The sequence below is a fragment of the Pelobates fuscus genome, chromosome 2 (genome assembly GCF_036172605.1).
Source record: "Pelobates fuscus isolate aPelFus1 chromosome 2, aPelFus1.pri, whole genome shotgun sequence".
Lineage (NCBI taxonomy): Eukaryota > Metazoa > Chordata > Amphibia > Anura > Pelobatidae > Pelobates > Pelobates fuscus.
This window is the reverse complement of record NC_086318.1, coordinates 128,604,083-128,616,546: the sequence shown is the minus strand read 5'-3', so window position 1 is coordinate 128,616,546 and position 12,464 is coordinate 128,604,083. Positions and strand designations below refer to the sequence as shown.

Sequence of the window (12,464 nt, the reverse complement as noted above, 5' to 3'; positions counted from 1 at the left end):
AATTCTCAACATTAATACCTATGGTTAATTGGATTTTTTTTTTCTGAAATGTTTTAAATGTATTTTCAGAAATGTGCATTCTGTTGTTTTCACCTCCGTTATTGACATGTGCTGTGCTACTTAAAAAAAAAGAAAGTAATACTTATTATTATAGCAGCCCTTGTAATCATATAAGAAGTTTTACATTGGGTAGTATGTCATTTTACGGCACTGGCGGATATGTTGGTGTTATATGAATAATTCAAGTGCTTTTGCTAACACTTTGGCTACTACTAATATTAACAATAATAACAAGAATTCAATGAGATAAAGGTATAATGTATAGCTCATCTCAGGTATAAACAATGCCCCCATCAAAACAATTAATGTCCATGAGAGAAGTCTAACTAGTAATATAGAATTGTTTTTACCAATGACCTCTAAAAATATGGTATATCATGTATGGTATCAATCAACGATCAATATAAAACAATATATTCATTGCATCTCTTTACTGGAATTGCATTTAAAGTTGCTGTATAGGTGGTATTTTGTCCCAGTTAAACTACATAATATCTCCAATATAATTTTTTTTACAAAACTGGAGATATAATAGTGCTGATGGAACTATGCTACATGTATGGTGGAGTTGAGATAAATTAAAAGAAATTAAAGAACATTTGTTTTTCCTGATCAATAATCTGTTTCCTAAAATTACAACTGCTTCCCCATATCTGTATGTATTCATTATAGACTTATTATTACAGGATAAAGAATCAAAATACCGGATTACTCATATATTGTTTGCGTTCAACATATCTGTTTCTCAATACTAGGAGAAAACTCAACTTCTCTGTTGGAAGGAAAACATAGAATATCAACATCTAATGGAAAGTAACTTTATTAATCCATCAGATGACTTAGTCTCCTATAAAGAACTCTGGTTACCCTGGACAAAATATAAAATGTCACAAAAATACAAGCCGTTTTATATGACTTGGGTAGGAGACCTAGCAATGGAACCACAATCCGCTATCACTGTTTTGTGCACTTAAATGTTAATCTATAAATTATATCTACCTTCACTTCATTATTGTAAGAATTGTAATGTATTGTTCCATGTTGTCTTGTAAAATTATTTGTAAAAAACTAAGGAAAAAAAGATATATAAAACTAAAATATATAGTTTAACAATTTATTTTATCTGAGTAATTACTGCCTACGAATAAGTGTAGGGTATGAGATGGCATAGATCAAGGTCATCTTCAGGTGTTGAATCACAGGGAGAGGTCGAATGAAAACATGTCAATAACTATAAATCTCGGGATCTAAGGCCACTGGCAGACTTAAGTACTCCCAAAGTTTTTTAGGGAATACATACAGCATGGATTTCACAACACAGGCAGAAGGGCCATGTAATGTCACTGAGTATATATGATGCCTAGAAAATCACTGCTGTTGATACAGCAGCTAACTGCTGTATCTAACTACCTAGTTACTGCCAGTGGCACTTAAAGGGAAAATAGAAGTTGTTTTCCTGGCACTATAGCTCCCTTTATTAAAAACTGCAATTATTACCTTTGCAAGGTTTAGGGACCTGGGAAACTGCACCCAGACCACTTCAATTAGCTGAAGTGGTCTGGCTACCTACAGTGTGCCTTTAAAATAACTTTGAGTGGGAGAAATGAGATTAATCCTAAAGTTACTGTTGTATCTACCTAACTAGCAGTGGCTACTGTCAATGTTTAAGTTAGTGCTACTTTCACAGTGGTACTCAATAGAGCCTGCTTAACCCCTTAAGGACCGGACTTTTTTTGCGATGTTGTACATTTGCGACCAGGCATCTTTTTGACACTTTTGTGGTGGTTGTGTTTAGCTGTAATTTTCCGCTCTCTCATTTACTGTTCCCATACAAATTATATATTGTTTTTTTCAGGACAAAAGGGGCTTTCTTTACATACCATTATTTATATAATCTCATGTAATTGAATTTTTAAAAAATGAAAAAATATGATGAAAAATTGAAAAAAAATACATGTTTTTTTACTTTTATGTAAAAAATCTTTTACTCATCTACAAAAGCGAATGAAAAAAACTGCTAAATAGATTCAAAATTTTGTCCTGAGTTTAAAAATACCCAGTGTTTACATGCTTTTTGCTATTTTTTTGCATGTTATAGGGCTATGGTACAAGTAGGATATTGCGGTTTCAAAACCTATATTTTTAAAATGTATCAATAGTGACATTGTAACACTATTATCTGTCATAAATCGCTAAATAACACCCCACATGTACATATTTTTTTTAAAGTAGACAACCCAGGGTATTCAATATGGGGTATGTCCAGACTTTTTTAGTAGCCACTTAGTCGCAAACACTGGCCAAAGTTAGCGTTCATATTTGTTTGTGTGTGAAAAAAGTAAAAAACTAAATTGAACGCTAATTTTGGCCAGTGTTTGTGACTAAGTGGTTACTAAAAAAGACTGGACATACTCCATTTGCAATACCTTGGGTTGTCTTCTTTTGCAAATGGTATGCCATCATGGAGGCAATTCTCATTCCTCATTATGCTCTCAAAGGCAACGTAACCAACCTGGCCATTTTCAATGTAAAAATATGACCCATATATTTGACCCTGTAACTTTCAAAAACGCTATAAAACCTGTACATGGGGGGTACTGTTATACTCAGGAGACTTTGCTGAACACAAATATTAGTGTTTAAAAACTGGAAAATGTATCACAACAATTATATCATCAGTAAAAGTGCTGTTTGTGTGTGAAAAATGCAAAAAAAGTCACTTTCACTGACAATACCATCGCTGTGATATGTTTTACTGTTTTGAATCACTAATATTTGTGTTCAGCGAAGTCTCCCGAGTAAAACAGTACCCCCCATGTACAGGTTTTAGGGTGTCGTAGAACGTTACAGGGTAAAATACAGTGATAGCAAATTAAATTCTCTGGACTTTCGGCCTGGGTTGGCAGGCAGGTCCCTTAAATTGCAATCAATAAAATAACTTAATTATGTAAAAATATTACATAAATACGCACGTAGAATTTAAATATATATGCATATTTATATATTTGAAGTCTACGTGTATATTTATATAATTATTTATGTAATTTTGTATATGGACATATGAATAGTTTGTATTCTTTTTATTTATTTATATATACATAGATATATATACAATTTCATTCTAAGTGTATTTTGATATAAATATATATATATTAATATCAAAATACAGTTAGAATAAAATTTCGTATAGATATATAATTTTTTTTTTAATTTTTATTATTATTTTTAATTTTTTTAGTTTAATTTAAATTACTTATTATTTGTAGTTTATAATAATATATATACAATATATATAGTTATTATATATATATTATATATATACACGTGTGTAATTTAATTATAAGTGTATTTTTATATTAATATATGTACATATTAATATAAAAATACACTTAGTATGACATTATATATATGATATTTAGACGTATATTATATATATATATAATATATGTCTATATATCATATATATATATATATATACACATATATAATTATTATTTTTATTTATTAACTTTAAACTTTATTTTTTTTATTATTTTACACTAAGCAGGGAGACTGCCTGTCAGCACAGACAGTCCCCCTGCAGGCAGAGACTAGGACACCTATTGTGACCATGTGGTCGCCCTGTTGGGCGATCACATGGCCACAGGGGTCCTAATCCGCCATGGGGAGACTGTCTGGGCTGCAGGCAGTCTCCCCACAACGGGAGCACCGCCGATCGCCGCCGGGGGAACGACGGCGATCGGGTAAGTACATTGGACCGTTAGGACGGTTCAGGACCGTCCTCGGTCGGCAATGCAAAAATGCCGATGACGGTCCTGATCCGTCCTCGGTCCTTAAGGGGTTAATCCACTCTAGTGTGAGTCTGGTTGATATGGCTAGTGTGGTGTCTACTGTTAGGTACTTCTGGGTACATGGAGCAATGAAGTAGCACTTGTAGAATGCACCAATGAACAAAGCTGAATCTGAATCCGACTCAGGATCAGTATGGCTGTAGCCAAAACCCACAAGATGAGGTGAAGGGTCCCTGGCACGTTGCTCCCAGGGCCGAAAGACCTTTGCACCCAGGTAGTGAAGTAAGCACTCACAGAGGGCACCGCTGGATGAACCTGCTGTGAAAGCAGTCTGCCCAGACTTGGTATTTGTGTGTTAAAAAGTGGGGAGACTCCGAAGCTGTGCAGTATGATGAGTGATTTAGTGGCAAACCATGGACATTTGGGTCTAGAAGAAGCAGGTTGATAAGCCTCGGAGAAAGACTACATCAGTCTTATTGCCCTAGAGGTGGAAGTCCCAACTAAATATCACTGGACTAAAAATTTTAATGCAACGTATACCTATGGGAGGGAGGGTCTGCTGCTGATTGGCTGGAATGTGTCTGCTCACTGTGAGGTACAGGGTCAAAGTTTACTCAATGATGACGAATAGGGGGCGGACCGAACATTGCATATGTTCGCCCGCCGCGGCGACCGCGAACAAGCTATGTTCACCAGCGAATAGTTCCCGGCGAACTGTTCAAGACATCTCTACTTGCAATCCCAGGCATCTCTTTGATACCTTTAACTATCATGGACAGTGTGTCCTTCGGTGTCTCTTTTTTTAATGATACCTCCTCCCTTTACCCTGTCTAAGTTGGAGTCCCCCACGGCTCTGTTCTTGGTCCCCTTCTATGTTCTCTTTATACCTCTCATGGCAAACTTTTCCGTCTTTTGGATGCCAATACCACCTCTGTGCCGATGACACCCAGATATATCTCTCCTCTCCGGACCCACTTGCTTTTCTTCCATGTCTGATTAGATGTCCTCCTGCTTTCTGAAACTCAATCTCTCCAAAACTGAACTTCTTGTCTTTCCTCCTCCTATTATTGATCCTCCTCTCTTGCTCTCCCTTCAAGCTGGTGGTACCCACATCAGCCCATCCTTACAGGCTCGTTGACTTGGTGTTATTTTTGACTCTGGCCTCACCCTTGAGCCTCACATCCAGTCTGTTTTCAAATCCTGTCACTTTAAAAACATAACTCGCCCCTTTCTTATGCAAGATGCTACTAAGGAGCTTGTCCATGCTATAGTAATCGCTTGCATGGACTATTGTAACTCTTTCCTAATTGGTCTTCTCAGTAGCCGTACTGCCCCGCTCCAGTCTGTAATGAATACTGCAGCCAGACTGATTTTCTCCTTCCTGTCAGTCCTTACATTGGCTTCCTGTATCCAATAGGAGTTTATTCAAAGTACTAATCCACACCTATAAAGCACTGAACAATTCTAGCCCCTCCTATATCTCTTCCCTGATCCATAGCTAAGCCCCTTCTCAGTCTCTCTGCTCTGCCCATGACTTTCAACTGTCTGCTGCTTGCACCCTTATGGCCAACTCACACTTACAAGACTTCTTGCAGGCGGCTCCCTTCCTATGGAATAGCCTGCCTACTGCTATCAGACTCTCCCATAGTCTTCAATCGTTTAAGAAGTGCCTCAAATCCCATCTCTTTAGAAAAGCGTATGGCTTCCCAGATAAACCTCTACCTCACATACCTGTCTCTTACCCTCTCCTAAAGGGCAGCACTCTACTCTCTCCTCCAGCTCTGCTTCACTCCCACCTTGTTTGATTACGATTTCCTGTCCTAATATGTTTTACATCCCATCTCCTCTAGACTGTAAGCTCGTTGGTGCAGGGTCCTCTTTCGCCTATTGTTCCCATAGGATTTAATATATTATTAAATTTCTCCCTCCGATATTTTTGTAAAACTCTATGGAATATGCTGGCGCTATATAAATACCAATAATAATAATAGTAATAATAATATTTGAAAATAAACATTTGCAAGCATTAACATAAAAAGTTATTATTATGGCCATCTTATGGAATGCTGGCAAAGGGTTTCCCCGTTAATCTTATTTTGAACTATGATGCCAGAAATTTTGTTTTTGATGCTCCTGAAAAATGTAAATCTTGCATAAGAGAAAAAGACTTGACTACTTCTGAAAAACAAACGTCTTAAGAAAATTAGTGCCAGGGCTCTATGGGAACATGAATTGTTTTTCACTATGTCTATAGAACAGGAGTGGTAGGGTGCATAGAGAGCCCTTTAGTGTTTATATTGACATTAATATCACATAGTTTTTTTTTCTCTTCTTAACTTTGGTTGTTACTTTTTTTCTTTCATAAGACTCTAGATCTAAAAATTAAACATGTTAAATGTGACGACGAAGGGAGACATTTCTTACACACTTGTCACCTGTCACCTATAAATTTTGTATCCAAATTTTATCCAATTAGCTCCTAAAGCTAGCCAGGCTAAAACAGGGCTCAGTTATCTAGCTTGGTGATTTTAACTATGTCATTAACCTACAGATGGACAGACACGTCTTTTAGACAGGGTAATTGATAGAAACTCCACTTGTTAAATTTCAATCTTTGATTTGTAGTAATGCTCTTTTAGATATGTGGTGTGCTTTTCATGCTAATGAAAGGGATGTTATATGCTTCTTTAAGTCCAATTTATCATATTTGAGAAATAACTATGTTTTGACTGACTTTGATATTGCACAAAAAGTTAAGAAAATTTAAATCACAGAGATTCCTTGCTCAGATCACAATATTATGTATATGCCTCTAAAAGAACAGTTTTAATGGAAAATACCTGAATGGAAGTTAAATAATTTTTATTAGAGTCCCCTCATAAAAGAGAATATACCAAGAATATTATATCGCTATATTTTCAGGAGACTATAACCTCTGATTATTTCCGTGAAGTCATTTAGGCAGCTTTCAAATCCATTATAAGGGGCATTTTCATTAAATTGGCAACTCGGGATAAAATTCATAGAGAAAAAAATATCTCTGATTTGAATATAGAATTGGAAAAACTCTCTAGAATTAATAAATCAAAACCCTCAATAAATACTTTTAAACTCATCGAAGATCTAAACAATTAAATTAAAACCAATTACCGTATATACTCGAGTATAAGCCGACCCGAATATAAGCTGAGGCCCCTAATTTTACCCCAAAAAACTGGGAAAACTTATTGACTCGAGTATAAGACTAGGGTGGGAAATGCAGCAGCTACTGGTAAATTTCTAAATAAAATTAGATCCTAAAAAAAATATATTAATTGAATATTTATTTACAGTGTGTGTATAATGAATGCAGTGTGTGTATAATGAATGCAGTGTGTGTGTAATGAATGCAGTGTGTGTGTGTATAAGTGCAGTGTGTGTGTGTATGAGTGCAGCGTGTGTGTACGAGTGCAGCGTGTGTGTACGAGTGCAGCGTGTGTGTACGGGTGCAGCGTGTGTGTACGAGTGCAGCGTGTGTGTGTACGAGTGCAGCGTGTGTGTACGAGTGCAGCGTGTGTGTACGAGTGCAGCGTGTGTGTACGAGTGCAGCGTGTGTGTACGAGTGCAGTGTGTGCATGAGTGCAGTGTGTGTGTGTGTGTGTTGCAGAGCCTTGGTGGGGGTGGGCAATTTTTTTATTATTTTAATTTTTTTTTATTATTATTTATTATTATTATTTTTCATTTAGTTTAATTATTATTATTTTTTTATTATTTATTATTTTTTTTTATTTTTTTTTATTATTACTATAGATTTTTTCCGTCCCCCACTCCCTGCTTGATATATGGCAGGGAGGGGGGCTCTCCTTCCCTGGTGGTCCAGCATTGGTAGTTCAGTGGGGGGGAGAGGGGGGTTGGCAGAGCTGTAACTTACATCTGAAAATGAAGGAAAGGGACCTCTGTTAAAAAAAGGATAAATTAGTCATTTATTACACGTGAGTTTACAGAGGAAGAGGTTCTATTTCAACTGTCAAAAGTAAAGACAAATAAGTCAATGGGACCTGATGGAATACACCCAAAGCTATTAAAAGAGCTTAGTGGTGTACTAGCAAAACCATTAACAGATTTATTTAACCAATCATTGTTAACAGGAGTAGTCCCAGAAGATTGGAAGTTAGCGAATGTTGTGCCCATTCACAAGAAAGGTAATAGGGAGGAGTCGGGCAACTATAGGCCAGTAAGCCTTACTTCAGTAGTGGGGAAAGTGATGGAAACCATGTTAAAGGATAGGATTGTTGAACATCTAAAAACACATGGATTTCAAGATCAGAGACAACATGGGTTTACTTCAGGGAGATCATGCCAAACTAATCTTATTGATTTTTTTGATTAGGTAACTAAAATTATAGATCAGGGTGGTGCAGTAGACATTGCTTACCTAGATTTCAGTAAGGCTTTTGACACTGTTGCACATAGAAGGCTTATCAATAAATTGCAATCTTTGAGTTTGGATTCCAATATTGTTGAATGGGTAAGGCAGTGGCTGAGTGACAGGCAACAGAGGGTTGTAGTCAATGGAGTATATTCGAAGCTTGGGCTTGTCACCAGTGGGGTACCTCAGGGATCTGTACTTGGACCCATTCTCTTTAATATTTTTATTAGTGATATTGCAGAAGGTCTTGATGGTAAGGTGTGTCTTTTTGCGGATGATACTAAGATATGTAACAGGGTTGATGTTCCAGGAAGGATAAGCCAAATGGCAAATGATTTAGGTAAACTAGAAAAATGGTCAGAGTTGTGGCAACTGACATTTAATGTGGATAAGTGCAAGATAATGCATCTTGGACGTAAAAACCCAAGGGCAGAGTACAGAATATTTGATAGAGTCCTAACCTCAACATCTGAGGAAAGGGATTTAGGGGTGATTATTTCTGAGGACTTAAAGGTAGGCAGACAATGTAATAGAGCAGCAGGAAATGCTAGCAGAATGCTTGGTTGTATAGGGAGAGGTATTAGCAGTAGAAAGAGGGAAGTGCTCATGCCATTGTACAGAACACTGGTGAGACCTCACTTGGAGTACTGTACACAGTACTGGAGACCATATCTTCAGAAGGATATTGATACCTTAGAGAGAGTTCAAAGAAGGGCTACTAAACTGGTTCATGGATTGCAGGATAAAACTTACCAGGAAAGGTTAAAGGATCTTAACATGTATAGCTTGGTGGAAAGACGAGACAGGGGGGATATGATAGAAACATTTAAATACATAAAGTGAATCAACACAGTAAAAGAGGAGACTATATTTAAAAGAAGAAAAACTACCACAACCAGAGGACATAGTCTAAAATTAGAAGGACAAAGGTTTAAAAATAATATCAGGAAGTATTACTTTACTGAGAGGGTAGTGGATGCATGGAATAGCCTTCCAGCTGAAGTGGTAGAGGTTAACACAGTAAAGGAGTTTAAGCATGCGTGGGATAGGCATAAGGCTATCCTAACTATAAGATAATGCCAGGGACTAATGAAAGTATTTAGAAAACTGGGCAGACTAGATGGGCCGAATGGTTCTTATCTGCCGTCACATTCTATGTTTCTATGTTTCCTGCAGCTCCTGTCAGCTTCCTCCTCCTCCGCGCCGTCCGTTCAGCTCTTCTGTCAGCTCACACTGTAAGTCTCGCGAGAGCCGCGGCTCTCGCGAGACTTACACTGGGAGCTGACCGAGGTGCTGAACGGACGGCGCAGAGGAGGAGGAAGCTGACAGGAGCCGCAGGAGAGGTAACTTACAGCTCTGCCAGCCCCTAGTCTGTATTATGGCAATGCAAATTGCCATAATACAGACTATTGACTCGAGTATAAGCCGAGTTGGGGTTTTTCAGCACAAAAAATGTGCTGAAAAACTCGGCTTATACTCGAGTATATACGGTAATACTCAAAACCTATAGAAAATTAGATAAGTTGAAAAATTTTAGGTAATACAAAAAAAAATACTGCTGAAAAGCTTTTAACATACAGATTGAGAAAAATGCACAAATCAAAAATGATTTTTAAAATCGTTTATGAAGGGAAAACGTATCTATCTCCCAATGAAGGTCATAGAAAATTATAGTCAATTTTCAAATTTAAAGTTGAATACCTCTAAATCAATTGCCCACCCTTTATTTATGGATTTGTGGATGGTAGCAGTCATTGCTGCAAGATTTGATTTTCTTTGGGCTAAAGAGTGCTTTCCCTATTTAGGTATAAAGATATCATGAAACCTTCAAAATTGGTTAGAGATAATTTGTTACTCCTAATAAAAGAGATTAACATCAATTTTAGATCTTGGAAAACCAAAGAAATATTCTGGGGGTAGAATCAACACTGTTAAAACATATGTTCTACCAAAAATAACTGTAATTAAGTTTACTGCCCTTAAATATCCCTTTGAGCTGAATTACGTTATTACAGACATTATTTTCTAAGTTTATTTGGCTAAAAAAAAAGACCCAGAATAAGCCTTACTATTCAAGAAAATAGAGAAGGGTCAATTGGGTTTCCCCTGTCTAGATAGACTTAATCAAGCTTCCTTATTAGCTCACACTATCCATACTTTTCATCAATCATCCATTAAAGAAAGTTGGTATAACCTTGAACTGAAGAGAATAGGCCCAGATAGAAATCTTCATTCTAACTTCTGGTTTCACCCTGAGTCTATTAAAAAAAAATAAAAGTTTAAGAATATTTCATCCTTGAAAAAAGCCTAGGTCTCAAAGGGAAAATCTTACAGTCTTTGAATGATTCCTTATGCGACCTCTTTAAAGATGTAGATATGTACCCAGTGGGTTTCCAATGGCATTATACCTATGACAGATCAAATTAATGGCAAGTTAAATCCTTCCAAGACTTAAATTCTAATTATGAGATTGTAAATAAAGAATTTTGTAATTTCCTTAAAGTTCGTGCATATCTTTTGAAAAACGTACAATTTGACCTTTGTTTATATGATTAAATCACAAATAAGTTAGATACAAAAAAAAATATTTCTACCTGCAACACACTGTTAAGAAAACTGGAGAAATGTTTTACCCCAGTCGCTATACAAAAATGGGAACATGATTTGGAAATGTATTTTTCTTTTAAGGATTGGTTTAACGCAGCGATTACTTTAAACAAAAACATCAATTGCTTAACCCCAAATTAACTTCACTGCAAGCTTTTTAATAGATGGCATCTCACTAAAAAAAAAAAAAAAAATAATAATAATATATATATATATATATATATATATATATATATAAATCTGATTGTTGGATGCCCCTACACATGTGGTGGAATTGCCCCATGTGGACAGAGATCCAAATTAAAGAGTTGTGGCCTGAGATCAAAATTAAAGTTTGCAAATTATTGGGCTACAATATAACCTCTAGACCAGAAGTGGCACTCCTACATCTTAATCTTCCTCAGAATAAAAATACATCTTAAAAATGATTGCAACATGCTCGTACAGCAGTTAATTAGTTATATCAAGAAACTGGAAAAGTCATAATAAACCTGATTGGCATACCATTAAAGCTATCAATTGAAGATGGAAAAGGTATTACAACTTTCATCTAGTATAAAATTCCACCAAATTGGGGTTTATGGGATTCATTGGATTAAAAAAAAAAAAATCCCCTAAAGGTTATTATTATTTTTTCTTTGTTCAATTTATCTAATATATTTGCTTTTGTTTTGGTTTTCAAAGAACTCATTAGTTCTGTAAAAATTGGGTATTAGCTATATTAGGCAATATGTCTTACTAATGTGTCATTACCCAAAACTACTCGGAATGTGTACAAAATCTTTCCTTATAAGTGTTTGTAGAAATAAATTATTTTTTGCAGAGTGTGTGTTGTTCAGTGAAAAGTAAAAAAGAAGTTCCTCTTGCTCAGATATTACTACTGTGGCACTCACACATGCTTCAAGAGGGAGATAGTCCACTTAATTCTTTCAAATGTCATACTGGTGGTTATGGTTTGTGCTGTGCCTACTGCTTTGTAGACATTGACAATTAACACTAAATTGGAATCATCAGTCGCCATCAATAGTGTTTCTTAAAGTCAAACACAATGTTACAGTAGTAAATCTACCAAACACTAACCCATTTTGCAGAACAAACAACTATTTTTGCTGTTTACAGTTTTGTTTGTTTACACAAGCAATCATACCCAAATCGATTTTAATAATAAATACAAACCACCTTAATCAATGCTGCATTATTATCCCAAGAAAAAAAATGAGGAAGGGTAGGGGATAGGGTCATGTTTACCAATCCAAATCCCAGTCTGGACGTGTTTTCCTTTGCTCACACCGCCATAATCACTGCATCCCCCATCTTCGCTGTCATTACTGGTGGTATTAAGCCTCACATTGGTGGAAATAGCAGCATGTCCAATTCACCATCCAGGAGGCAAATGGTTTAATATCATCCTTTCCATGCTGCAATAGGTGACTCAAAGTCTAGCATAGCATTAGAATCTGTAGTTGCAGCCACAGAGTCAGCTAGGCTCACACATTTAACGACCAGCTCCACAATAACTTCTGCTGCTGCTCAGCTCTGTAGGGGGAACTGAGAGCTAAGGCAGTGGGTGCAGAGTGATACACCGGCACCCACTTGCT

General features: G+C 36.4%; 1 protein-coding gene across 1 annotated transcript in view; it reads right to left on the bottom strand.

Moving 5' to 3' along the window:
• The window catches only part of NAALADL2 (N-acetylated alpha-linked acidic dipeptidase like 2), a 711,495-nt gene that overhangs the window by 393,308 nt on the left and 305,723 nt on the right, over window positions 1–12,464 (bottom strand). The gene's annotated exons all lie outside the window — the stretch shown is intronic.